The sequence below is a fragment of the Triturus cristatus genome, chromosome 1_1 (assembly GCF_964204655.1).
Source record: "Triturus cristatus chromosome 1_1, aTriCri1.1, whole genome shotgun sequence".
Taxonomy (NCBI): Eukaryota; Metazoa; Chordata; class Amphibia; order Caudata; family Salamandridae; genus Triturus; species Triturus cristatus.
This window is the reverse complement of record NC_140579.1, coordinates 782,079,265-782,105,041: the sequence shown is the minus strand read 5'-3', so window position 1 is coordinate 782,105,041 and position 25,777 is coordinate 782,079,265.

Sequence of the window (25,777 nt, the reverse complement as noted above, 5' to 3'; positions counted from 1 at the left end):
CCAGGGTTTCGTGCAGGGGCTGGTGTTTCAGGGTTTAGGGCAGTGCAGTGGTGTTTGGGCAGTATAGAGCGTCGTGCGGGGGCTGGTGTTTCAAGGTTTAGGGCAGTGCAGTGGTGTTTGGGCAGTGTAGGGGGTTGTGTTGGCTGGTGTTTCAGGGTTTAGGGCAGAGTAGTGGTGTTCGGGCAGAGTAGTAGGTCGTGCTGGGGCTGGTGTTTCAGGGTTTAGGGCAGTGCAGTGGTGTTCGGGCAGTGTAGGGGGTCATGCTGGGGATGGTGTTTCAGGGCTGCGGGCTGTGCAGTGGTGTTCGGGCAGTGTAGGGGGTTGTGCGGGGGCTGGTGTTTCAGGGTTTAGGGCAGTGCAGTGGTGTTCACGCAGTGTAGGGGGTCATGCGGGGGCTGGTGTTTCAGGGTATAGGGCAGTGCAGTGGTGTTCGGGCAGTGTAGGGGTCATGCGGGGGCTGGTGTTTTAGGGTCTAGGGCAGTGCAGTGGTGTTCGGGCAGTGTAGGAGGTCATGCGGGGATGGTGTTTCAGGGTTTAGGGCAGTGCAGTGGTGTTTGGGCAGTGTAGGGGGTCGTGTTGGCTGGTGTTTCAGGGTTTAGGCAGTGCAGTGGTGTTCGGGCAGTGTAGGGCGTCGTTCGGGGGCTGGTGTTTCAAGGTTTAGGGCAGTGCAGTGGTGTTTGGGCAGTGTAGGGGGTCGTTTTGGCTGGTGTTTCAGGGTTTAGGCAGTGCAGTGGTGTTCGGGCAGTGTAGGGGGTCGTGCGGGGGGTGGTGTTTCAGGGTTTAGGGCAGTGGTGTTGAGGCAGTGTAGGGGGTCATGCTGGGCCTGGTGTTTCAGGGTTTAGGGTATTGCAGTGGTGTTTGGGCACTGTAGGGGGTCTTGCAGGGGGTGGTGTTTCGGGTTTAGGGCAGTACAGTGGTGTTCGGGCAGTGTAGGGGGCTGTGCAGGGGCTGGTGTTTCAGGGTTTAGGGCAGTGCAGTGGTGTTCAGGCAGTGTAGGGGGTTGTGCAGGAGCTGGTGTTTCAGGGTTTAGGGCAGTGCAGTGGTGTTCAGGCAGTGTAGGGGGTTCTGCCGGAGCTGGTGTTTCAGGGTGTAGGGCAGTGCAGTGGTTTTTGGGCAGTGTAGGGGTTGTGCGGGGGCTGGTGTTTCAGGGTTTAGGGCAGTGCAGTGGTGTTCATGCAGTGTAGAAGGTCGTGCGGGGCTGGTGTTTCAGGGTTTAGAGCAGTGCAGTGGTGTTCGTGCATTTTAGGGGGTCTTGCAGAGGGTGGTGCTTCAGGGTTTAGGGCAGTGGTGTTTAGGCGGTATATGCGGTCGTGCTGGAGCTGGTGTTTCAGGGTTCAGGGCAGTGCAGTGGTGTTCGGGCAGTGTAAGGGGTAGTGCGGGAGGTGGTGTTTCAGGGTTTAGGGCAGTGCAGTGGTGTTCGGGCAGTGTAAGGGGTAGTGCGGGGGGTAGTGTTTCAGGGTTTGGGGCAGTATAGTGGTGTTCGGGCAGTGTAGGGTTTCGTGCAGGGGCTGGTGTTTCAGGCTTTAGGGCAGTGGTGTTCGGGCAGTGTAGGGGGTCATGCTGGGGCTGGTGTTTTAGGGTTTAGGGCAGTGCATTGGTGTTCGGGCAGTCCAGGGTTTCGTGCAGGGGCTGGTGTTTCAGGGTTTAGGGCAGTGCAGTGGTGTTTGGGCAGTATAGAGCGTCGTGTGGGGGCTGGTGTTTCAAGGTTTAGGGCAGTGCAGTGGTGTTTGGGCAGTGTAGGGGGTAGTGTTGGCTGGTGTTTCAGGGTTTAGGCAGTGCAGTGGTGTTCGGGCCCTGTAGGGGGTCGTGCGGGGGGTGGTGTTTCAGGGTTTAGGGCAGTGGTGTTCAGGCAGTGTAGGGGGTCATGCTGGGGCTGGTGTTTCAGGGTTTAGGGTATTGCAGTGGTGTTTGGGCAGTGTAGGGTGTCTTGCAGGGGGTGGTTTTTCAGGGTTTAGGGCAGTGGTGTTCGGGTAGTGTAGGGGGTCTTGCATGGGGTGGTGTTTCGGGTTTAGGGCAGTGCAGTGGTGTTCGGGCAGTGTAGGGGGTCATGCTGGGGCTGGTGTTTCAGGGTTTAGGGTATTGCAGTGGTGTTTGGGCTTTGTAGGGTGTCTTGCAGGGGGTGGTGTTTCAGGGTTTAGGGCAGTGGTGTTCGGGTAGTGTAGGGGGTCCTGCATGGGGTGGTGTTACAGGGTTTAGGGGAGTGCAGTGGTGTTTGGGCAGTGTAGGAGGTAATGCTGGGCTGATGTTTCAGGGTTTAGGGCAGTGGTGTTCGGGCATTGTAGGGGGTCTGGCAGGGGGTGGTGTTTCAGGGTTTTGGGCAGTGGTGTTCGGGCAGTGTAGGGGGTCTAGCTGGAGGTGGTGGTTCAGTTTTTAGGGAAGTGGTGTTTGGGCAGTGTAGGGGGTCATGCTTGTGGTGGTTTTTCAGGGTTTAGGGCAGTGCAGTGGTGTTCGGGCAGTGTAGGCGGTCGTGCTGGGGCTGGTGTTTCAGGGTTTAGGGCAGTGCAGAGGTGTTCGGGCCATGTAGGGGGTCGTGCGGGGGTTGGTGTCTCAGGGTTTAGGGCAGTGCAGTGGTGTTCGGGCAGTGTAGGGGGTCGTGCGGGGGTGGTGTTTCAGGGTTTAGGGCAGTGCACTGGTGTTCAGGCATTGTAGGGGTCATTCGGGGGTGGTGTTTCAGGGTTTAGGGTAGTGGTGTTCAGGCAGTGTAGGGGGTCATCCTGGGGCTGGTGTTTCAGGGTTTAAGGCAGTGCAGTGGTGTTCGGGCAGTGTAGGGCATCGTTCGGGGGCTGGTGTTTGAAGGTTTAGGGCAGTGCAGTGGTGTTTGGGCAGTGTAGGGGGTCGTGTTGGCTGGTGTTTCAGGGTTTAGGCAGTGCAGTGGTGTTCGGGCAGTGTAGGGCGTCGTTCGGGGGCTGGTGTTTCAAGGTTTAGGGCAGTGCAGTGGTGTTTGGGCACTGTAGGGGGTCGTGTTGGCTGGTGTTTCAGGGTTTAGGCAGTGCAGTGGTGTTCGGGCAGTGTAGGGGGTCGTGCGGGGGGTGGTGTTTCAGGGTTTAGGGCAGTGGTGTTCAGGCAGTGTAGGGGGTCATGCTGGGCCTGGTGTTTCAGGGTTTAGGGTATTGCAGTGGTGTTTGGGCACTGTAGGGGGTCTTGCAGGGGGTGGTGTTTCGGGTTTAGGGCAGTACAGTGGTGTTCGGGCAGTGTAGGGGGTTGTGCAGGGGCTGGTGTTTCAGGGTTTAGGGCAGTGCAGTGGTGTTCAGGCAGTGTAGGGGGTTGTGCAGGAGCTGGTGTTTCAGGGTTTAGGGCAGTGCAGTGGTGTTCAGGCAGTGTAGGGGGTTGTGCCGGAGCTGGTGTTTCAGGGTGTAGGGCAGTGCAGTGGTTTTTGGGCAGTGTAGGGGTTGTGCGGGGGCTGGTGTTTCAGGGTTTAGGGCAGTGCAGTGGTGTTCATGCAGTGTAGAAGGTCGTGCGGGGCTGGTGTTTCAGGGTTTAGGGCAGTGCAGTGGTGTTCGTGCATTTTAGGGGGTCTTGCAGAGGGTGGTGCTTCAGGGTTTAGGGCAGTGGTGTTCGGGCGGTATATGCCGTCGTGCTGGAGCTGGTGTTTCAGGGTTCAGGGCAGTGCAGTGGTGTTCGGGCAGTGTAAGGGGTAGTGCGGGAGGTGGTGTTTCAGGGTTTAGGGCAGTGCAGTGGTGTTCGGGCAGTATAAGGGGTAGTGCGGGGGGTAGTGTTTCAGGGTTTGGGGCAGTATAGTGGTGTTTGGGCAGTGTAGGGGTTCGTGCAGGGGCTGGTGTTTCAGGCTTTAGGGCAGTGGTGTTCGGGCAGTGTAGGGGGTCATGCTGGGGCTGGTGTTTTAGGGTTTAGGGCAGTGCATTGGTGTTCGGGCAGTCCAGGGTTTCATGCAGGGGCTGGTGTTTCAGGGTGTAGGGCAGTGCAGTGGTGTTTGGGCAGTATAGAGCGTCGTGCGGGGGCTGGTGTTTCAAGGTTTAGGGCAGTGCAGTGGTGTTTGGGCAGTGTAGGGGGTAGTGTTGGCTGCTGTTTCAGGGTTTAGGCAGTGCAGTGGTGTTCGGGCCCTGTAGGGGGTCGTGCGGGGGGTGGTGTTTCAGGGTTTAGGGCAGTGGTGTTCAGGCAGTGTAGGGGGTCATGCTGGGGCTGGTGTTTCAGGGTTTAGGGTATTGCAGTGGTGTTTGGGCAGTGTAGGGTGTCTTGCAGGGGGTGGTGTTTCAGGGTTTAGCGCAGTGGTGTTCGGGTAGTGTAGGGGGTCTTGCATGGGGTGGTGTTTCGGGTTTAGGGCAGTGCAGTGGTGTTCGGGCAGTGTAGGGGGTCATGCTGGGGCTGGTGTTTCAGGGTTTAGGGTATTGCAGTGGTGTTTGGGCAGTGTAGGGTGTCTTGCAGGGGGTGGTGTTTCAGGGTTTAGGGCAGTGGTGTTCGGGTAGTGTAGGGGGTCTTGCATGGGGTGGTGTTACAGGGTTTAGGGGAGTGCAGTGGTGTTCGGGCAGTGTAGGAGGTAGTGCTGGGCTGATGTTTCAGGGTTTAGGGCAGTGCAGTGGTGTTCGGGCATTGTAGGGGGTCTGGCAGGGGGTGGTGTTTCAGGGTTTTGGGCAGTGGTGTTCGGGCAGTGTAGGGGGTCTAGCTGGAGGTGGTGGTTCAGTTTTTAGGGAAGTGGTGTTTGGGCAGTGTAGGGGGTCATGCTTGTGGTGGTTTTTCAGGGTTTAGGGCAGTGCAGTGGTGTTCGGGCAGTGTAGGCGGTCGTGCTGGGGCTGGTGTTTCAGGGTTTAGGGCAGTGCAGAGGTGTTCGGGCCATGTAGGGGGTCGTGCGGGGGTTGGTGTCTCAGGGTTTAGGGCAGTGCAGTGGTGTTCGGGCAGTGTAGGGGGTCGTGCGGGGGTGGTGTTTCAGGGTTTAGGGCAGTGCACTGGTGTTCAGGCATTGTAGGGGGTCATTCGGGGGTGGTGTTTCAGGGTTTAGGGTAGTGGTGTTCAGGCAGTGTAGGGGGTCATCCTGGGGCTGGTGTTTCAGGGTTTAAGGCAGTGCAGTGGTGTTCGGACAGTGTAGGGCATCGTGGGGGGGCTGGTGTTTCAAGGTTTAGGGCAGTGCAGTGGTGTTTGGGCAGTGTAGGGGGTAGGGTTGGCTGGTGTTTCAGGGTTTAGGCAGTGCAGTGCTGTTCGGGCCCTGTAGGGCGTCGTGCGGGGGGTGGTGTTTTAGGGTTTAGGGCAGTGGTGTTCAGGCAGTGTAGGGGGTCATGCTGGGGCTGGTGTTTCAGGGTTTAGGGTATTGCAGTGGTGTTTGGGCAGTGTAGGGTGTCTTGCAGGGGGTGGTGTTTCAGGGTTTAGGGCAGTGGTGTTCGGGTAGTGTAGGGGGTCTTCCATGGGGTGGTGTTTCGTGTTTAGGGCAGTGCAGTGGTTTTCGGGCAGTGTAGGGGGTTGTGCAGGGGCTGGTGTTTCAGGGTTTAGGGCAGTGCAGAGGTGTTCGGGCAGTGTAGGCGGTTTTGCGGGGGCTGGTGTTTCAGGGTTTAGGGTAGTGCAGTGGTGTTCGGGCAGTGTAGCGGTCGTGTGGGGGCTGGTGTTACAGGGTTTAGGGGAGTGCAGTGGTGTTCGGGCAGTGTAGGAGGTAATGCTGGGCTGATGTTTCAGGGTTTAGGGCAGTGCAGTGGTGTTCGGGCATTGTAGGGGGTCTGGCAGGGGGGGGTGTTTCAGGGTTTTTGGGCAGTGATGTTCGGGCAGTGTAGGGGGTCTAGCTGGAGGTGGTGTTTCAGGGTTTAGGGATGTGGTGTTTGGGCAGTGTAGGTTGTCATGCTGGGGCTGGTGTTTCAGGGTTTAGGGCAGTGCAGTGGTGTTTGGGCAGTTTAGTGGGTCTTGCGGGGCTGGTGTTTCAGGGTTTAGGGCAGTGCAGAGGTGTTCGGGCCATGTAGGGGGTCGTGCGGGGGTTGGTGTTTCAGGGTTTAGGGCAGTGCAGTGGTGTTTGGGCAGTGTAGGGGGTCGTGCGGGGGCTGGTGTTTCAGGGTTTAGGGCAGTGCAGTGGTGTTCGGGCAGTGTAGGGGTCATTCGGGGGATGGTGTCTCAGGGTTTAGGGCAGTGCAGTGGTGTTCGGGCAGTGTAGGGGGTCATGCGGGGGTGGTGTTTCAGGGTTTAGGGTAGTGGTGTTCAGGCAGTGTAGGGGGTCATGCTGGGGCTGGTGTTTCAGGGTTTAAGGCAGTGCAGTGGTGTTCGGACAGTGTAGGGGGTCTTGCACAGGGTGTTGTTTCAGGGTTTAGGGCATTGGTATTCGGGCAGTGTAGGGCGTCTTGCGGGGGGTGGTGTTTCAGGGTTTAGGGCCGTGCAGTGGTGTTCGGGCAGTGTAGGGTGTCGTGTTGGCTGGTGTTTCAGGGTTTAGGCAGTGCAGTGGTGTTCAGGCAGTGTATGGGGTCGTGCGGGGGGGGTTGTGTTTCAGGGTTTAGGGCAGTGGTGTTCAGGCAGTGTAGGAGGTCATGCTGGGGCTGGTGTTTCAGGGTTTAGGGTATTGCAGTGGTGTTTGGGGAGTGTAGGGGGTCTTGCAGGGGGTGGTGTTTCAGGTTTAGGGCAGTGCAGTGGTGTTCGGGCAGCATAGGGGGTTGTGCGGGGGCTGGTGTTTCAGGGTTTAGGGCAGTGCAGTGGTGTTCGGGCATTGTAGGGGGTCTTGCAGGTGGTGGTGTTTCAGGGTTTAGGGCAGTGGTGTTTGGGCAGTGGAGGGGGTCTTGCTGGAGGTGGTGTTTCAGGGTTTAGGGCATTGGTGTTTGGGCAGTGTAGGGGTCGTGCTGGGGGTGGTGTTTCAGGGTTTAGGGCAGTGCAGTGGTGTTCGGTGAGTGTAGTGGGTCGTGCTGGGGTGGTGTTTCAGGGTTTAGGGCTGTGGTGTTCGTGCAGTGTAGGGGGTCTTGCGGGGGGGTGGTGTTTCAGGGTTTAGGGCAGTGCAGTGGTGTTTGGGCAGTGTAGGGGGTCGTGTGGGGGCTGGTGTTTCAGGGTTTAGGGCAGTGGTGTTCGGGCATTGTAGGGTGTCTTGCAGGCAGTGGTGTTTCAGGGTTTAGGGCAGTGGTGTTTGGATAGTGGAGGGGGTCTTGCTGGAGGTGATGTTTCAGGGTTTAGGGCAGTGCAGTGGTGATCAGGCAGTGTAGGGGGTCATGCGGCAGCTGGTGTTTCAGGGTTTAGGGCAGTGCAGTGGTGTTCGGGCGTTGTAGGGATTCTTGCAGTGGAGGTGTTTCAGGGATTAGGGCAGTGGTGTTCGGGCAGTGTAGGGGGTCGTGTTGGGGGTGGTGTTTCAGGGTTTAGGGTAGTGCAGTGGTGTTCGGGCAGTGTAGGGGGTCATGCGGAGGCTGGTGTTTCCGGGTTTAGGGCAGTGCAGTGGTGTTCGATCAGTGTAGTGGGTCGTGAAGGGGGTGGTGTTTCAGGGTATAGGGCAGTGCAGTGGTGTTCGGGCAGTGTAGGTGGTCTTGCTGGAGGTGGTGTTTCAGGGTTTAGGGCAGTGGTGTTCGGGCAGTGTAGGGGGTCTTGCTGGGGATGGTGTTTCAGGGTTTAGGGCAGTGCAGTTGTGTTCGGGCAGCGTAGGGGGTTGTGCGGGGGCTGGTGTTTCAGGGTTTAGGGCAGTGCAGAGGTGTTCGGGCATTGTAGGGGGTCTTGTGGGCGGTGGTGTTTCAGGGTTTAGGGCAGTGGTGTTTGGGCAGCGGAGGGGGTCTTGCTGGAGGTGGTGTTTCAGGGTTTAGGGCAGTGGTGTTTGGGCAGTGTAGGGGGTAGTGCTAGGGGTGGTGTTTCAGGGTTTAGAGCAGTTGAGTGGTGTTCGGGCATTGTAGGGTGTCTTGCAGGCGGTGGTGTTTCAGGTTTTAGGGCAGTGGTGTTTGGGCAGTGGAGGGGGTCGTGCTGGAGGTGATGTTTCAGGGTTTAGGGCAGTGCAGTGGTGATCAGGCAGTGTAGGGGGTCTTGCAGGGGGTGGTGTTTCAGGGTTTAGGACAGTGGTGTTCATGCAGTGTAGGGGGTCTTGCGGGGGTGGTGTTTCAGGGTTTAGGGCAGTGCAGTGGTGTTTGGGCAGTGTAGGGGGTCGTGGGGGGGCTGGTGTTTCAGGGTTTAGGGCAGTGCAGTGGTGTTCAGGCATTGTAGGGGGTCTTGCAGGTGGTGGTGTTTCAGGGTTTAGGGCAGTGGTGTTTGGGCAGTGGAGGAGGTCTTGCTGGAGGTGGTGTTTCTGGGTTTAGGGCATTGGTGTTTGGGCAGTGTAGGGGTCGTGCTGGGGGTGGTGTTTCAGGGTTTAGGGCAGTGCAGTGGTGTTCGGTGAGTGTAGTGGGTCATGCTGGGGGTGGTTTTTCAGGGTTTAGGGCAGTGGTGTTCGTGCAGTGTAGGGGGTCTTGCGGGGGGGGGGTGTTTCAGGGTTTAGGGCAGTGCAGTGGTGTTTGGGCAGTGTAGGGGGTCGTGTGGGGGCTGGTGTTTCAGGGTTTAGGGCAGTGGTGTTCGGGCATTGTAGGGTGTCTTGCAGGCGGTGGTGTTTCAGGGTTTAGGGCAGTGGTGTTTGGGCAGTGGAGGGGGTCTTGCTGGAGGTGATGTTTCAGGGTTTAGGGCAGTGCAGTGGTGATCAGGCAGTGTAGGGGGTCATGCGGCGGCTGGTGTTTCAGGGTTTAGGGCAGTGCAGTGGTGTTCGGGCGTTGTAGGGATTCTTGCAGGGGAGGTGTTTCAGGGATTAGGGCAGTGGTGTTCGGGCAGTGTAGGGGGTCGTGTTGGGGGTAGTGTTTCAGGGTTTAGGGTAGGGCAGTGGTGTTCGGGCAGTGTAGGGGGTCATGCGGAGGCTGGTGTTTCCGGGTTTAGGGCAGTGCATTGGTGTTCGGGCAGTGTAGTGGATCGTGAAGGGGGTGGTGTTTCAGGGTTTAGGGCAGTGCAGTGGTGTTCGGGCAGTGTAGGGGGTCTTGCTGGAGGTGGTGTTTCAGGGTTTAGGGCAGTGGTGTTCGGGCAGTGTAGGGGGTCTTGCTGGAGATGATGTTTCAGGGGTTAGGGTAGTGCAGTGGTGTTCGGGCAGTTTAGGGGGTCGTGCTGGGGAGTGTGTTTCAGGGTTTTGGGCAGTGCAGTGGTGTTCTGGCAGCGTAGGGGGTTTTGCGGGGGCTGGTGTTTCAGGGTTTAGGGCAGTGGTGTTTGGGCAGTGGAAGGGGTCTTGCTGGAGGTGGTGTTTCAGGGTTTAGGGCAGTGGTGTTTTGGCAGTGTAGGGGGTCGTGCTGGGGGTGGTGTTTCAGGGTTTAGAGCAGTTGAGTGGTGTTCGGGCATTGTAGGGTGTCTTGCAGACAGTGGTGTTTCAGGGTTTAGGGCAGTGGTGTTTGGGCAGTGGAGGGGGTCTTGCTGGAGGTGATGATTCAGGGTTTAGGGCAGTGCAGTGGTGATCAGGCAGTATAGGGGGTCATGCGGCTGCTGGTGTTTCAGGGTTTAGGGCAGTGCAGTGGTGTTCGGGCGTTGTAGGGATTCTTGCAGGGGAGGTGTTTCAGGGATTAGGGCAGTGGTGTTCGGGCAGTGTAGGGGGTCGTGTTGGGGGTGGTGTTTCAGGGATTAGGGTAGGGCAGTGGTGTTCGGGCAGTGTAGGGGGTCATGCGGAGGCTGGTGTTTCCGGGTTTAGGGCAGTGCAGTGGTGTTCGGGCAGTTTAGTGGATCGTGAAGGGGGTGGTGTTTCAGGGTTTAGGGCAGTGCAGTGGTGTTCGGGCAGTGTAGGGGGTCTTGCTGGAGGTGGTGTTTCAGGGTTTAGGGCAGTGGTGTTCGGGCAGTGTAGGGGGTCTTGCTGGAGATGATGTTTCAGGGGTTAGGGCAGTGCAGTGGTGTTCTGGCAGCGTAGGGGGTTGTGCGGGGGCTGGTGTTTCAGGGTTTAGGGCAGTGGTGTTTGGGCAGTGGAGGGGGTCTTGCTGGAGGTGGTGTTTCAGGGTTTAGGGCAGTGGTGTTTGGGCAGTGTAGGGGGTCGTGCTGGGGGTGGTGTTTCAGGGTTTAGAGCAGTTGAGTGGTGTTCGAGCATTGTAGGGTGTCTTGCAGGCGGTGGTGTTTCAGGGTTTAGGGCAGTGCAGTGGTGTTTGGGCAGTGTAGGGGGTCGTGGGGGGGCTGGTGTTTCAGGGTTTAGGGCAGTGCAGTGGTGTTCAGGCATTGTAGGGAGTCTTGCAGGTGGTGGTGTTTCAGGGTTTAGGGCAGTGGTGTTTGGGCAGTGGAGGGGGTCTTGCTGGAGGTGGTGTTTCTGGTTTTAGGGCATTGGTGTTTGGGCAGTGTAGGGGTCGTGCTGGGGGTTGTGTTTCAGGGTTTAGGGCAGTGCAGTGGTGTTCGGTGAGTGTAGTGGGTCATGCTGGGGGTGGTGTTTCAGGGTTTAGGGCAGTGGTGTTCGTGCAGTGTAGGGGGTCTTGCGGGGTGGGGGTGTTTCAGGGTTTAGGGCAGTGCAGTGGTGTTTGGGCATTGTTGGGGGTCGTGCTGGGGCTGGTGTTTCAGGGTTTAGGGCAGTGCAGTAGTGATCGGGTAGTGTAGGGGGTCGTGCTGGGGGTGGTGTTTCAGGGTTTAGGGCAGTGCAGTGGTGGTCGTGCAGTGTAGGGTGTCATGCGGGGGTGGTGTTTCAGGGTTTAGATCAGTGCAGTGGTGTTCTGGCAGTATAGGGGGTCATGCAGGGGGGTGGTGTTTCAGGGATTAGGGAAGTGCAGTGGTTTTTGGGCAGTGTAGGGGGTCGTGCAGGGAACTGGTGTTTCAGGGTTTAGGGCGGAGCAGTGGCGTTCGGGCAGTGTAGGGGTTCATGCTGGCGGTCGTGTCTCAGGGTTTAGGCAGTGCAGTGGTGTTCGGGCAGTGTAGGGGGTCGTGCAGGGGTGGTGTTTCAGGGTTTAGGGCAGTGCGGTGGTGCTCGGGCAGTGTAGGGGGTCGTGCAGGGAACTGGTGTTTCAGGGTTTAGGGCAGAGCAGTGGCGTTCGGGCAGTGTAGGGGTTCATGCTGGCGGTGGTGTCTCAGGGTTTAGGGCAGTGCAGTGGTGTTCGGGCAGTGTAGGGGGTCGTGCATGGGGCATGTGTTTCAGGGTTTAGGGCAGTGCAGTGGTGTTCGGCAATTGTAGGGGGTTGTGCTGGGGCTGGTGTTTCAGGGTTTAGGGCAGTGCAGTGGTGTTCGGACAGTGTAGGGGGTCGTGCTGGGAGTGGTGCTTCAGGGTTTAGGGCAGTGCAGTAGTGTTCGGGCAGTGTAGGGGGTCGTGCTGGGAGTGGTGCTTCAGGGTTTAGGGCAGTGCAGTAGTGTTCGGGCAGTGTAGGGGGTCGTGCTGGGGTGGTGTTTCAGGGTTTAGGGCAGTGTAGTGGTGTTCGGTGAGTGTAGTGGGTCGTGCTGGGGTGGTGTTTCAGGGTTTAGGGCTGTGGTGTTCGTGCAGTGTAGGGGGTCTTGCGGGGGGGTGGTGTTTCAGGGTTTAGGGCAGTGCAGTGGTGTTTGGGCAGTGTAGGGGGTCGTGTGGGGGCTGGTGTTTCAGGGTTTAGGGCAGTGGTGTTCGGGCATTGTAGGGTGTCTTGCAGGCAGTGGTGTTTCAGGGTTTAGGGCAGTGGTGTTTGGATAGTGGAGGGGGTCTTGCTGGAGGTGATGTTTCAGGGTTTAGGGCAGTGCAGTGGTGATCAGGCAGTGTAGGGGGTCATGCGGCAGCTGGTGTTTCAGGGTTTAGGGCAGTGCAGTGGTGTTCGGGCGTTGTAGGGATTCTTGCAGTGGAGGTGTTTCAGGGATTAGGGCAGTGGTGTTCGGGCAGTGTAGGGGGTCGTGTTGGGGGTGGTGTTTCAGGGTTTAGGGTAGTGCAGTGGTGTTCGGGCAGTGTAGGGGGTCATGCGGAGGCTGGTGTTTCCGGGTTTAGGGCAGTGCAGTGGTGTTCGATCAGTGTAGTGGGTCGTGAAGGGGGTGGTGTTTCAGGGTATAGGGCAGTGCAGTGGTGTTCGGGCAGTGTAGGTGGTCTTGCTGGAGGTGGTGTTTCAGGGTTTAGGGCAGTGGTGTTCGGGCAGTGTAGGGGGTCTTGCTGGGGATGGTGTTTCAGGGTTTAGGGCAGTGCAGTTGTGTTCGGGCAGCGTAGGGGGTTGTGCGGGGGCTGGTGTTTCAGGGTTTAGGGCAGTGCAGAGGTGTTCGGGCATTGTAGGGGGTCTTGTGGGCGGTGGTGTTTCAGGGTTTAGGGCAGTGGTGTTTGGGCAGCGGAGGGGGTCTTGCTGGAGGTGGTGTTTCAGGGTTTAGGGCAGTGGTGTTTGGGCAGTGTAGGGGGTAGTGCTAGGGGTGGTGTTTCAGGGTTTAGAGCAGTTGAGTGGTGTTCGGGCATTGTAGGGTGTCTTGCAGGCGGTGGTGTTTCAGGTTTTAGGGCAGTGGTGTTTGGGCAGTGGAGGGGGTCGTGCTGGAGGTGATGTTTCAGGGTTTAGGGCAGTGCAGTGGTGATCAGGCAGTGTAGGGGGTCTTGCAGGGGGTGGTGTTTCAGGGTTTAGGACAGTGGTGTTCATGCAGTGTAGGGGGTCTTGCGGGGGTGGTGTTTCAGGGTTTAGGGCAGTGCAGTGGTGTTTGGGCAGTGTAGGGGGTCGTGGGGGGGCTGGTGTTTCAGGGTTTAGGGCAGTGCAGTGGTGTTCAGGCATTGTAGGGGGTCTTGCAGGTGGTGGTGTTTCAGGGTTTAGGGCAGTGGTGTTTGGGCAGTGGAGGAGGTCTTGCTGGAGGTGGTGTTTCTGGGTTTAGGGCATTGGTGTTTGGGCAGTGTAGGGGTCGTGCTGGGGGTGGTGTTTCAGGGTTTAGGGCAGTGCAGTGGTGTTCGGTGAGTGTAGTGGGTCATGCTGGGGGTGGTTTTTCAGGGTTTAGGGCAGTGGTGTTCGTGCAGTGTAGGGGGTCTTGCGGGGGGGGGGGTGTTTCAGGGTTTAGGGCAGTGCAGTGGTGTTTGGGCAGTGTAGGGGGTCGTGTGGGGGCTGGTGTTTCAGGGTTTAGGGCAGTGGTGTTCGGGCATTGTAGGGTGTCTTGCAGGCGGTGGTGTTTCAGGGTTTAGGGCAGTGGTGTTTGGGCAGTGGAGGGGGTCTTGCTGGAGGTGATGTTTCAGGGTTTAGGGCAGTGCAGTGGTGATCAGGCAGTGTAGGGGGTCATGCGGCGGCTGGTGTTTCAGGGTTTAGGGCAGTGCAGTGGTGTTCGGGCGTTGTAGGGATTCTTGCAGGGGAGGTGTTTCAGGGATTAGGGCAGTGGTGTTCGGGCAGTGTAGGGGGTCGTGTTGGGGGTAGTGTTTCAGGGTTTAGGGTAGGGCAGTGGTGTTCGGGCAGTGTAGGGGGTCATGCGGAGGCTGGTGTTTCCGGGTTTAGGGCAGTGCATTGGTGTTCGGGCAGTGTAGTGGATCGTGAAGGGGGTGGTGTTTCAGGGTTTAGGGCAGTGCAGTGGTGTTCGGGCAGTGTAGGGGGTCTTGCTGGAGGTGGTGTTTCAGGGTTTAGGGCAGTGGTGTTCGGGCAGTGTAGGGGGTCTTGCTGGAGATGATGTTTCAGGGGTTAGGGTAGTGCAGTGGTGTTCGGGCAGTTTAGGGGGTCGTGCTGGGGAGTGTGTTTCAGGGTTTTGGGCAGTGCAGTGGTGTTCTGGCAGCGTAGGGGGTTTTGCGGGGGCTGGTGTTTCAGGGTTTAGGGCAGTGGTGTTTGGGCAGTGGAGGGGGTCTTGCTGGAGGTGGTGTTTCAGGGTTTAGGGCAGTGGTGTTTTGGCAGTGTAGGGGGTCGTGCTGGGGGTGGTGTTTCAGGGTTTAGAGCAGTTGAGTGGTGTTCGGGCATTGTAGGGTGTCTTGCAGACAGTGGTGTTTCAGGGTTTAGGGCAGTGGTGTTTGGGCAGTGGAGGGGGTCTTGCTGGAGGTGATGATTCAGGGTTTAGGGCAGTGCAGTGGTGATCAGGCAGTATAGGGGGTCATGCGGCTGCTGGTGTTTCAGGGTTTAGGGCAGTGCAGTGGTGTTCGGGCGTTGTAGGGATTCTTGCAGGGGAGGTGTTTCAGGGATTAGGGCAGTGGTGTTCGGGCAGTGTAGGGGGTCGTGTTGGGGGTGGTGTTTCAGGGATTAGGGTAGGGCAGTGGTGTTCGGGCAGTGTAGGGGGTCATGCGGAGGCTGGTGTTTCCGGGTTTAGGGCAGTGCAGTGGTGTTCGGGCAGTTTAGTGGATCGTGAAGGGGGTGGTGTTTCAGGGTTTAGGGCAGTGCAGTGGTGTTCGGGCAGTGTAGGGGGTCTTGCTGGAGGTGGTGTTTCAGGGTTTAGGGCAGTGGTGTTCGGGCAGTGTAGGGGGTCTTGCTGGAGATGATGTTTCAGGGGTTAGGGCAGTGCAGTGGTGTTCTGGCAGCGTAGGGGGTTGTGCGGGGGCTGGTGTTTCAGGGTTTAGGGCAGTGGTGTTTGGGCAGTGGAGGGGGTCTTGCTGGAGGTGGTGTTTCAGGGTTTAGGGCAGTGGTGTTTGGGCAGTGTAGGGGGTCGTGCTGGGGGTGGTGTTTCAGGGTTTAGAGCAGTTGAGTGGTGTTCGAGCATTGTAGGGTGTCTTGCAGGCGGTGGTGTTTCAGGGTTTAGGGCAGTGCAGTGGTGTTTGGGCAGTGTAGGGGGTCGTGGGGGGGCTGGTGTTTCAGGGTTTAGGGCAGTGCAGTGGTGTTCAGGCATTGTAGGGAGTCTTGCAGGTGGTGGTGTTTCAGGGTTTAGGGCAGTGGTGTTTGGGCAGTGGAGGGGGTCTTGCTGGAGGTGGTGTTTCTGGTTTTAGGGCATTGGTGTTTGGGCAGTGTAGGGGTCGTGCTGGGGGTTGTGTTTCAGGGTTTAGGGCAGTGCAGTGGTGTTCGGTGAGTGTAGTGGGTCATGCTGGGGGTGGTGTTTCAGGGTTTAGGGCAGTGGTGTTCGTGCAGTGTAGGGGGTCTTGCGGGGTGGGGGTGTTTCAGGGTTTAGGGCAGTGCAGTGGTGTTTGGGCAGTGTAGGGGGTCGTGTGGGGGATGGTGTTTCAGGGTTTAGGGCAGTGGTGTTCGGGCATTGTAGGGTGTCTTGCAGGCGGTGGTGTTTCAGGGTTTAGGGCAGTGGTGTTTGGGCAGTGGAGGGGGTCTTGCTGGAGGTGATGTTTCAGGGTTTAGGGCAGTGCAGTGGTGATCAGGCAGTGTAGGGGGTCATGCGGCGGCTGGTGTTTCAGGGTTTAGGGCAGTGCAGTGGTGTTCGGGCGTTGTAGGGATTCTTGCAGGGGAGGTGTTTCAAGGATTAAGGCAGTGGTGTTCGGGCAGTGTAGGGGGTCGTGTTGGGGGTGGTGTTTCAGGGTTTAGGGTAGGGCAGTGGTGTTCGGGCAGTGTAGGGGGTCATGCGGAGGCTGGTGTTTCCGGGTTTAGGGCAGTGCATTGGTGTTCGGGCAGTGTAGTGGATCGTGAAGGGGGTGGTGTTTCAGGGTTTAGGGCAGTGCAGTGGTGTTCGGGCAGTGTAGGGGGTCTTGCTGGAGATGATGTTTCAGGGGTTAGGGTAGTGCAGTGGTGTTCAGGCAGTTTAGGGGGTCGTGCTGGGGAGTGTGTTTCAGGGTTTTGGGCAGTGCAGTGGTGTTCTGGCAGCGTAGGGGGTTGTGCGGGGGCTGGTGTTTCAGGGTTTAGGGCAGTGGTGTTTGGGCAGTGGAGGGAGTCTTGCTGGAGGTGGTGTTTCAGGGTTTAGGGCAGTGGTGTTTGGGCAGTGTAGGGGGTCGTGCTGGAGGTGGTGTTTCAGGGTTTAGAGCAGTTGAGTGGTGTTCGGGCATTGTAGGGTGTCTTGCAGGCGGTGGTGTTTCAGGGTTTAGGGCAGTGGTGTTTGGGCAGTGGAGGGGGTCGTGCTGGAGGTGATGTTTTAGGGTTTAGGGCAGTGCAGTGGTGATCAGGCAGTGTAGGGGGTCTTGCGGGGGGTGGTGTTTCAGGGTTTAGGACAGTGGTGTTCGTGCAGTGTAGGGGGTCTTGCGGGGGTGGTGTTTCAGGGTTTAGGGCAGTGCAGTGGTGTTTGGGCAGTATAGGTGGTCGTGGGGGGGCTGGTGTTTCAGGGTTTAGGGCAGTGCAGTGGTGTTCGGGCATTGAAGGGGGTCTTGCAGGCGGTGGTGTTTCAGGGTTTAGGGCAGTGGTGTTTGGGCAGTGGATGGGGTCTTGCTGGAGGTGGTCTTTCAGGGTTTAGGGCAGTAGTGTTCGGGCAGTGTAAGGGGTCCTGCTGGGGATGGTGTTTCAGGGTTTAGGGCAGTGGTGTTCGGGCAGTGTAGGAGATCTTGCTGGGGGTGATGTTTCAGGGTTTAGGGCCGTGCAGTAGCGTTCGGGCAGTGTAGGGGGTCGTGCCGGGGATGGTGTTTCAGGGTTTAGGGCAGTGCAGTGGTGTTCTGGCAGTGTAGGGGGTCATGCTGGGGCTGGTGTTTCAGGGTTTAGGGCAGTGCAGTGGTGTTCGGGCAGCGTAAAGGGTCATGCAGGGGCTGGTGTTTCAGGGTTTAGGGCAGTGCAGCGGAGTTTGGGCAGTGTAGGGGGTCATGCGGGGGCTGGTGTTTCAAGGTTTAGGGCAGTGCAGTGGTGTTCGGGCAGTGTAGGGGGTCGTGTTGGCTGGTGTTTCAGGGTTTAGGGCAGTGCAGTGGTGTTCGCGCAGAGTAGTTGGTCGTGCTGGGGCTGGTGTTTCAGGGTTTCGGGCAGTACAGTGGTGTTCGGGCAGTGTAGTGGGTCGTGCTGGGGCTGGTGTGTCAGGGTTTAGGGTAGTGCAGTGGTGTCCGGGCAGTGTAGGGGGTCTTGCTGGAGATGGTGTTTCAGGGTTTAGGGCAGTGGTGTTCGGGCAGTGTAGGGGGTCTTGCTGCAGGTGATGTTTCAGGGGTTAGGGCAGTGCAGTGGTGTTTGGGCAGTGTAGGGGGTCATGCTGGGGATGGTGTTTCAGGGTTTAGGGCAGTGCAGTGGTGTTCGGGCAGTGTAGGGGGTCATGCGGGGCTGGAGTTTTAGGGTTTAGGGCAGTGCAGTGGTGTTCGGGCAGTGTAGGGGGTCGTGCGGGGGCTGGTGTTTCAGGGTTTAGGGCAGTGCAGTGGTGTTCGGGCAGTGTAGGGGTCATGCGGGGGCTGGTGTTTCAGGGTTTAGGGCAGTGCAGTCGTGTTCGGGCAGTGTAGGGGGTCGTGCGAGGGCTGGTGTTTCAGGGTTTAGGGCAGTGCAGTGGTGTTAGGGCAGTGTAGGGGGTCGTGCGGGGGTTGGTGTTTCAGGGTTTATGGCAGTGGTGTTCGGGCAGTGTAGGGGGTCTTGCTGGAGGTGGTGTTTCAGGGTTTAGGGCAGTGGTGTTCGGGCAGTGTAGGGGGTCTTGCTGGCGGAGATGTTTCAAAGGTTAGGGCAATGCAGTCGTGTTCGGGAAGTGTTGGGGGTCGTGCTGGGGATGGTGCTTCAGGGTTTAGAGGAGTGCAGTGGTTTTCGGGCAGTGTAGGGGGTCATGTTGGGGGTGGTGTTTCAGGGTTTAGGGCAGTGCAGTGGTGTTCGGGAAGTGTAGGAGGTCATGCGGGGCTGGTGTTTCAGGGTTTAGGGCAGTGCTGTGGTGTTTGGCAGTGTAGGGGGTCGTGCGGGAGCTGGTGTTTCAGGGATTATGGAAGTGCAGTGGTGTTCGGGCAGTGTAGGGGTCATGTGGGGGCTGTTGTTTCAGGGTTTAGGGCATTGCAGTAGTGTTCGGGCAGTGTAGGAGGTTGTGCGGGGCCGGTGTTGTAGCGTTTAGGGCAGTGCAGTGGTGTTCGGGCATTGTAGGGGGTCTTGCAGAGGGTGGTGTTTCAGGGATTAGGCAAGTGGTGTTCGGGCAGTGTAGGGGATCTAGCTGGAGCTGGTGTTTCAGGGTTTAGGGAAGTGGTGTTCGGGCAGTGTACGCGGTCGTGCTGGGGCTGGTGTTTCAGGGTTTAGGGCAGTGCTGTGGTGTTCGGCAGTGTAGGGGGTCGTGCGTGGGCTGGTGTTTCAGGGTTTAGGGAAGTGCAGTGTTGTTCGGGCAGTGTAGGGGTCGTGTGGGGGCTGGTGTTTCAGGGTTTAGGGCAGTGCAGTAGTGTTCGGGCAGTGTAGGAGGTCGTGCGGGGCTGGTGTTTTATGGTTTAGGGCAGTGCAGTGGTGTTCGGGCATTGTAGGGGGTCTTGCAGAAGGTGGTGTTTCAGGGATTAGGCAAATGGTGTTCGGGCAGTGTAGGGAATCTAGCTGGAGCTGGTGTTTCAGGGTTTAGGGCAGTGGTGTTCGGGCAGTGTAGGCGGTCATGCTGGGGCTGGTGTTTCAGGGTTTAGGGCAGTGCAGTGGTGTTCGAGCTGTGTAGGGGGTCGTACGGGGCTGTTTCAGGGTTTAGGGCAGTGCAGTGGTGTTCGGGAAGTGTAGGGGGTCGTGCGGGGGGTGGTGTTTCAGGGTTTAGGCAGTGCAGTGGTGTTCGGGCAGTGTAGGGGGTCGTGCGGAGGCTGGTGTTTCAGGGTTTAGGGCAGTACAGTGGTGTTCGGGCAGTGTAGTGGGTTGTGCTGGGGCCGGTGTGTCAGGGTTTAGGGCAGTGCAGTGGTGTCCGGGGAGTGTAGGGGGTCTTGCTGGAGATGGTGTTTCAGGGTTTATGGCAGTGGTGTTCGGACAGTGTAGGCGGTCTTGCTGCAGGTGATGTTTCAGGGGTTAGGGCAGTGCAGTGATGTTCGGGCAGTGTATGGGGTCGTGCTGGGGATGGTGTTTCAGGGTTTAGGGCAGTGCAGTGGTGTTCAGGCAGTGTAGGGGGTCATGCGGGGGCTGGAGTTTCAGGGTTTAGGGCAGTGCAGTGGTGTTCGGGCAGTGTAGGGGGTCTTGCGGGGGCTGGTGTTTCAGGAATTAGGGCAGTGCAGTGGTGTTCGGGCAGTGTAGGGGGTCGTGCGGGGGCTGGTGTTTCAGGGTTTAGGGCAGTGCAGTGGTGTTCGAGCATTGTAGGGGGTCTTGCAGGGGGTGGTGTTTCAGGGTATAGGGCAGTGGTGTTCGGGCATTGTAGGGGGTCTTGCTGGAGGTGGTGTTTCAGGGTTTAGGGCAGTGGTGTTCGGGCAGTGTAGGGGGTCTTGCTGGAGGTGATGTTTCAGGGGTTAGGGCAGTGCAGTGGTGTTCGGGAAGTGTAGGGGGTAGTGCTGGTGATGGTGTTTCAGGGTTTAGAGGAGTGCAGTGGTTTTCGGGCAGTGTAGGGGGTCATGTTGGGGGTGGTGTTTTAGGGTTTAGGGCAGTGCAGTGGTGTTCGGGCAGTGTAGGAGGTCATGTGGGGCTGGTGTTTCAGGGTTTAGGGCAGTGCTGTAGTGTTCAGCAGTGTAGGGGGTCGTGCGGGGGCTGGTGTTTCAGGGTTTAGGGAAGTGCAGTGGTGTTCGGGCAGTGTAGGAGTCGTGCGGGGGCTGGTGTGTCAGGGTTTAGGGCAGTGCAGTAGTGTTTGGGCAGTGTAGGGGGTCTTGCAGGCGGTGGTGTTTCAGGGTTTAGGGCAGTGTTGTTTGGGCAGTGGAGGGGGTCTTGCTGGAGGTGGTGTTTCAGGGTTTAGGGCAGTCGTGTTTGGGCAGTGTAGGGGGTCGTGCTGGGGGTGGTGTTTCAGGGTTTAGGGCTGTGCAGTGGTGTTCGGTCAGTGCAGTGGGTCATGCTGGGGATGGTGTTTCAGGGTTTAGGGCAGTGGTGTTCGTGCAGTGTAGGGGGTCTTGCGGGGGGTGGTGTTTCAGGGTTTAGGCCAGTGCAGTGGTGTTTGGGCAGTGTAGGGGGTCGTGTGGGGGCTGGTGTTTCAGGGTTTAGGGCAGTGCAGTGGTGTTCGGGCATTGTAGGGGGTCGTGTGGGGGCTGGTGTTTCAGGGTTTAGGGCAGTGCAGTGGTGTTCGGGCATTGTAGGGGGTCTTGCAGGCGGTGGTGTTTCAGGGTTTAGGGCAGTGGTGTATGGGCAGTGGAGGGAGTCTTGCTGGAGGTGATGTTTCGGGGTTTAGGGCAGTATAGTGGTGATCAGGCAGTGTAGGGGGTCTTGCAGGGGGTGGTGTTTCAGGGTTTAGGGCAGTGGTGTTTGTGCACTGTAGGGAGTCTTGCGGGGGGTGGTGTTTCAGGATTTAGGGCAGTGCAGTGGTGTTTGGGCATTGTAGGTTTTCGTGCGGGTGCTGGTGTTTCAGGGTTTAGGGCAGTGCAGTGGTGTTCGGGCATTGTAGTGGGTCTTGCTGGGGGTGGTGTTTCAGGGTTTAGAATAGTTGAGTGGTGTTCGGTCAGTGTAGTGGGTCTTGCTGGGGATGGTGTTTCAGGGTTTAGGTCAGTGCAGTTGTGTTCGGGCATTGTAGGGGGTCGTGTGGGGGCTGGTGCTTCAGGGTTTAGGGCAGTGCAGTGGTGTTCGGGCATTGTAGTGGGTCTTGCTGGGGGTGGTGTTTCAGGGTTTAGAACAGTTGAGTGGTGTTCGGTCAGTGTAGTGGGTCTTGCTGGAGGTGGTGTTTCAGGGTTTAGGGCAGTGGTGTTTAGGCAGTGTAGGGGGTCTTGCTGGAGGTGGTGTTTCAGGGTTTAGGGCAGTCGTGTTTGGGCAGTGTAGGGGGTCGTGCTGGGGGTGGTGTTTCAGGGTTTAGGGCTGTGCAGTGGTGTTCGGTCAGTGCAGTGGGTCATGCTGGGGATGGTGTTTCAGGGTTTAGGGCAGTGGTGTTCGTGCAGTGTAGGGGGTCTTGCGGGGGGTGGTGTTTCAGGGTTTAGGCCAGTGCAGTGGTGTTTGGGCAGTGTAGGGGGTCGTGTGGGGGCTGGTGTTTCAGGGTTTAGGGCAGTGCAGTGGTGTGCGGGCATTGTAGGGGGTCGTGTGGGGGCTGGTGTTTCAGGGTTTAGGGCAGTGCAGTGGTGTTCGGGCATTGTAGGGGGTCTTGCAGGCGGTGGTGTTTCAGGGTTTAGGGCAGTGGTGTATGGGCAGTGGAGGGAGTCTTGCTGGAGGTGATGTTTCGGGGTTTAGGGCAGTATAGTGGTGATCAGGCAGTGTAGGGGGTCTTGCAGGGGGTGGTGTTTCAGGGTTTAGGGCAGTGGTGTTTGTGCACTGTAGGGAGTCTTGCGGGGGGTGTTGTTTCAGGATTTAGGGCAGTGCAGTGGTGTTTGGGCATTGTAGGTTTTCGTGCGGGTGCTGGTGTTTCAGGGTTTAGGGCAGTGCAGTGGTGTTCGGGCATTGTAGTGGGTCTTGCTGGGGGTGGTGTTTCAGGGTTTAGAACAGTTGAGTGGTGTTCGGTCAGTGTAGTGGGTCTTGCTGGGGATGGTGTTTCAGGGTTTAGGTCAGTGCAGTTGTGTTCGGGCATTGTAGGGGGTCGTGTGGGGGCTGGTGCTTCAGGGTTTAGGGCAGTGCAGTGGTGTTCGGGCATTGTAGTGGGTCTTGCTGGGGGTGGTGTTTCAGGGTTTAGAACAGTTGAGTGGTGTTCGGTCAGTGTAGTGGGTCTTGCTGGAGGTGGTGTTTCAGGGTTTAGGGCAGTGGTGTTTAGGCAGTGTAGGGGGTCGTGTTGGGGGTGGTGTTTCAGGGTTTAGAACAGTTGAGTGGTGTTCGGTCAGTGTAGTGGGTCTTGCTGGGGATGGTGTTTCAGGGTTTAGGTCAGTGCAGTTGTGTTCGGGCATTGTAGGGGGTCGTGTGGGGGCTGGTGTTTCAGGGTTTAGGGCAGTGCAGTGGTGTTCGGGCATTGTAGTGGGTCTTGCTGGGGGTGGTGTTTCAGGGTTTAGAACAGTTGAGTGGTGTTCGGTCAGTGTAGTGGGTCTTGCTGGAGGTGGTGTTTCAGGGTTTAGGGCAGTGGTGTTTGGGCAGTGTAGGGGGTCGTGCTGGGGGTGGTGTTTCAGGGTTTAGAACAGTTGAGTGGTGTTCGGTCAGTGTAGTGGGTTTTGCTGGGGATGATGTTTCAGGGTTTAGGTCAGTGCAGTGGTGTTCGGGCAGTGTAGGGGGTCTTGCTGGAGGTGGTGTTTCAGGTTTTAGGGCAGTGGTGTTCGGACAGTGTAGGGGGTTGTTAGAATCCGGGGTCTCTGGTTGGCGCAGGTATGTACTTGCGACAAGCAGGGACCCTTTCCTCTAAGTCATGGCAAAGGATTACTCTAAGAAAATAACCCCTGCTCACCCTCTAGGTAACGTGGTGCGAGCAGTCAGGCCAGATTCCAGAGGGCATTAGGTTAAGCATTCAAGGTGTCTCACAATAACCACCAACCCACCACACAGAGACACAAGGCTGTATTTTGTAAAAATAAAGTTCTTTATATAAAGTTCTTTAAGCAGGCTTTAAAAATACAGTTCTTCACTTTCAAATGAGGTTCCAGTTACTTGCAATTATCTTTAGGGAGTCCATAGTTCTTAAAATGGTCACTTTTGGTGCAATCTGCACCTTCTGGGGGCCTGTGCGCCTCGTAGGGCCTTCTGTGTGCTTCGTACCAGCTTTTGGACGCGTTGTGCCATTCCTCACGCTTCCCACGTGAGCACGCGTACTAGGACTCAAGCCGTACGGACCGTACCTTTGTAGGTACGCGTCGTACGAGTCCGGTACGCCTCTTGCCACACCTCACGCATCCCGCGTGAGCAACGTGTATATCTTTAACGCTGGACGGACCGTACAGACGCCGGGACGCACCGTACGAGCTGGGGACGAACCGCACAAAGCCTCACGCTTCCCGTGTGAGTTGCGTAGCAGTACGATAGCGTAGTACGGGCCGTACACAGGAAAGTACAGTCCGTACGACGGCGCTTGGGCTCACAGTACCTTATTTCTTGGGGGCAATGTTTGTGGCGGCCTCAGAAGTCCGTAGAGGGGCGTCCCACGTCGCGTTGCAGTCCCGCTTGGGCAGTGGACGACGATGCTTCGTGGGGTGCTTCAGGACGTCGCAGCACACCTCGGGGTCAGAAGCAGGAGGGGCAGCTCGGGTGTGATTTCTCAGAGTGCAGCGCTGTCGCATCGACCAGGATCGGCGAACCAGGGCACCGTCGATACTCACAGTGATCTCCATGGCCAGGGGTCGCAGAGGCTCGGCGCTTGGACGCAGGCAGTCTCTTCTTTACGTTGCGAGCTCTGGCTCGAGGGGGCAGCTGTTTACTTTGTTTAGGCCAGGCAGGGCAGGCCTTCACGGTGCTCACAGCAGCACAGGCGGGCAGAAGTTGTGTTGCTCAGCGAGATGGGGGGCACACAGGTTCTCTGGGGTCAGCATCAGCAATCCACCCACAGCAGCTTCCTTCTCTTCCAGGGAGGGGTAGCGCCCACTGTTCCTGGGGCGCAGTTCAGGGGGCAAGTTCACAAGCAAGCCCTTGGAGATTGTTTTTAAAGCACAAGTTGAATTCAAAGTCTTTCTCAGTCTTTTCCTCCTCTCCTTCAGCAGCAGGGCACCCACCACAGGCCAGTCTCTCAGGCTTTAGAGACAGTACTCCTCCATACAGCTTTCCCAAGTCCTTCTCTTTGTGCAGAGGTTCTTCTTGGCGCAAACAGGATCTGATTTCTTAGGAGCAGGGCTCCTTATTTTATAGCATGTTTCTTTTGTTCTTTGTCGCCAGGGGGCCTGTGCCTGGCTCAGTCCGGTTCTGGAGCACTTTGTTGTGGTGACTCTGCTCTTTCCTTTCAGCGCAGAGGGCAGAGACATAAGCCGCTCCACAGGGGGCGGAGCCAGCATTGTGATGGCAGAGCACAGGTCTATTCAGAGTCAAGGTGTACTCCCCCACCCATCCTGGTGTAATCTCTCTACCCACCACCTGGCAGCCAGCCTGTCTTCTGGAATTCCCCAGCCCTGCCCCTCACTGAAACTAGGCAGCACACACACACACACAGCAGAGTCGGACTGAAATGGCTAAGCAAGTAAATACTAACTTTCTAAAAGTAGTATTTACAAACACAGGATATTAAAATAAACTTTACTAAAAGAAGTATTTTATTATTCTGCGTTCAGGCATACTAAACTTGACTTTCTACCATACTCCCTGAGTCCGCTGGGATTATAGTGTGTAATAATTCCAGCAGCCCATTCTGGCCTATGGAGAGCAGGTAGACTTCAATAGTGAAAAACGAAAATGGCTGTAATTCACTATTAGGACATGCCACACACATCAGGGCAGGCCCTACCTTATGCCTACAATGCACCCTGCCCTTGGGCCTACCAGAGGAGTGACTAATATGTAGTTAAGGGAAGGTTTAGGGACTGGCAAGTAGGTGCACTTGCGCAGTCAGCATGACAGTACCAGACTGCACGCAGGTCCTGCAATGGCAGACCCTAGACACATTTTACTAGGCCGCTTCTGTGGGTGGCACAACCAGTGCTGCAAGCCCACCAGCAGCATTTGCATTTACAAGCCCTGGCACTCCTAGTGCACTTTACTAGGGGCTGATAGTAAACCAAATAAGCCAAACATGGACACCAATCAAATGTATACACTTTTCACCATAGGGAGAGCATATGCACCTTAGCACTGATCAGCAGTGGTAAGGTGCCCAGAGTCATAAAACAGCCAACAACAGGTCAGAAAAAATACAGGAGGAAGGCAAAAAGTTTAGGAATGACCCTGCAAAAAGGGCCAAGTCGAACAGTGGTGTTCGGGCAGTGTAGGGGGTCATGCTGGGGCTGGTGTTTCAGGGTTTAAGGCAGTGCAGTGGTGATTGGGCAGTGTAGGGGGTTGTGTTGGCTGGTTTTCAGGGTTTAGGGCAGTGCAGTGGTGTTCGGGCAGAGTAGTGGGTCGTGCTGGGGCTGGTGTTTCAGGGTTTAGGGCAGTGCGGTGGTGTTCGGTCAGAGTAGGGTGCCGTGCGGGGGCTGGTGTTTCAAGGTTTAGGGCAGTACAGTGGTGTTTGGGCAGTGTAGGGGGTCGTGTTGGCTGGTTTCTCAGGGTTTAGGGCAGTGCAGTGGTGTTCGGGCAGAGTAGTGGGTCGTGCTGGGGCTGGTGTTTCAGGGTTTAGGGCAGTGCGGTGGTGTTCGGTCAGTGTAGGGCATCGTGCGGGGGCTGGTGTTTCCAGGTTTAGGGCAGTGCAGTGGTGTTCGGGCAGTGTAGGGTGTCGTGTTGGCTGGTGTTTCAGGGTTTAGGCAGTGCAGTGGTGTTCAGGCAGTGTAGGGGGTCGTGTGGGGGGTTGTGTTTCTGGGTTTAGGGCAGTGGTGTTCAGGCAGTATAGGGGGTCATGCTGGGGCTGGTGTTTCAGGGTTAAGGGTATTGCAGTGGTGTTTGGGCAGTGTAGCGGGTCTTGCAGGGGATGGTGTTTCAGGGTTTAGGGCAGTGCAGTGGTGTTCGGGCAGTGTACTGGGTTGTGAAGGGCTGGTGTTTCAGGGTTTAGGGCAGTGCAGGGGTGTTCGGGCAGTGTAGGCGGTCATGCGGGGGCTGGTGTTTCAGGGTTTAGGGTAATGCAGTGGTGTTCGGGCAGTGTAGCAGTCGTGTGGGGGCTGGTGTTACTGGGTTTAGGGGAGTGCAGTGGTGTTCGGGCTGTGTAGGAGGTAATGCTGGGCTGATGTTTCAGGGTTTAGGGCAGTGCAGTGGTGTTCGGGCATTGTAGGGGGTATGGCAGGGGGTGGTGTTTCAGGGTTTTGGGCAGTGGTGTTCGGGCTGTGTAGGGGGTCTAGCTGGAGGTGGTGGTTCAGTTTTTAGGGAAGTGGTGTTTGGGCAGTGTAGGGGGTCATGCTTGTGGTGGTTTTTCAGGGTTTAGGGCAGTGCAGTGGTGTTCGGGCAGTGTAGGCAGTCGTGCTGGGGCTGGTGTTTCAGGGTTTAGGGCAGTACAGTTGTGTTTGGGCAGTGTAGTGGGTTTTTTGGGGCTGGTGTTTCAGGGTTTAGGGCAGTGCACAGGTGTTCGGGCCATATAGGGGGTCGTGCGGGGGTTGGTGTTTCAGGGTTTATGGCAGTGCAGTGGTGTTTGGGCAGTGTAGGGGGTCATGCGGGGGCTGGTATTTCAGGGTTTAGGGCAGTGCAGTGGTGTTCGGGCAGTGTAGGGGGTCATTCAGGGGATGGTGTCTCAGGGTTTAGGGCAGTGCAGTGGTGTTCGG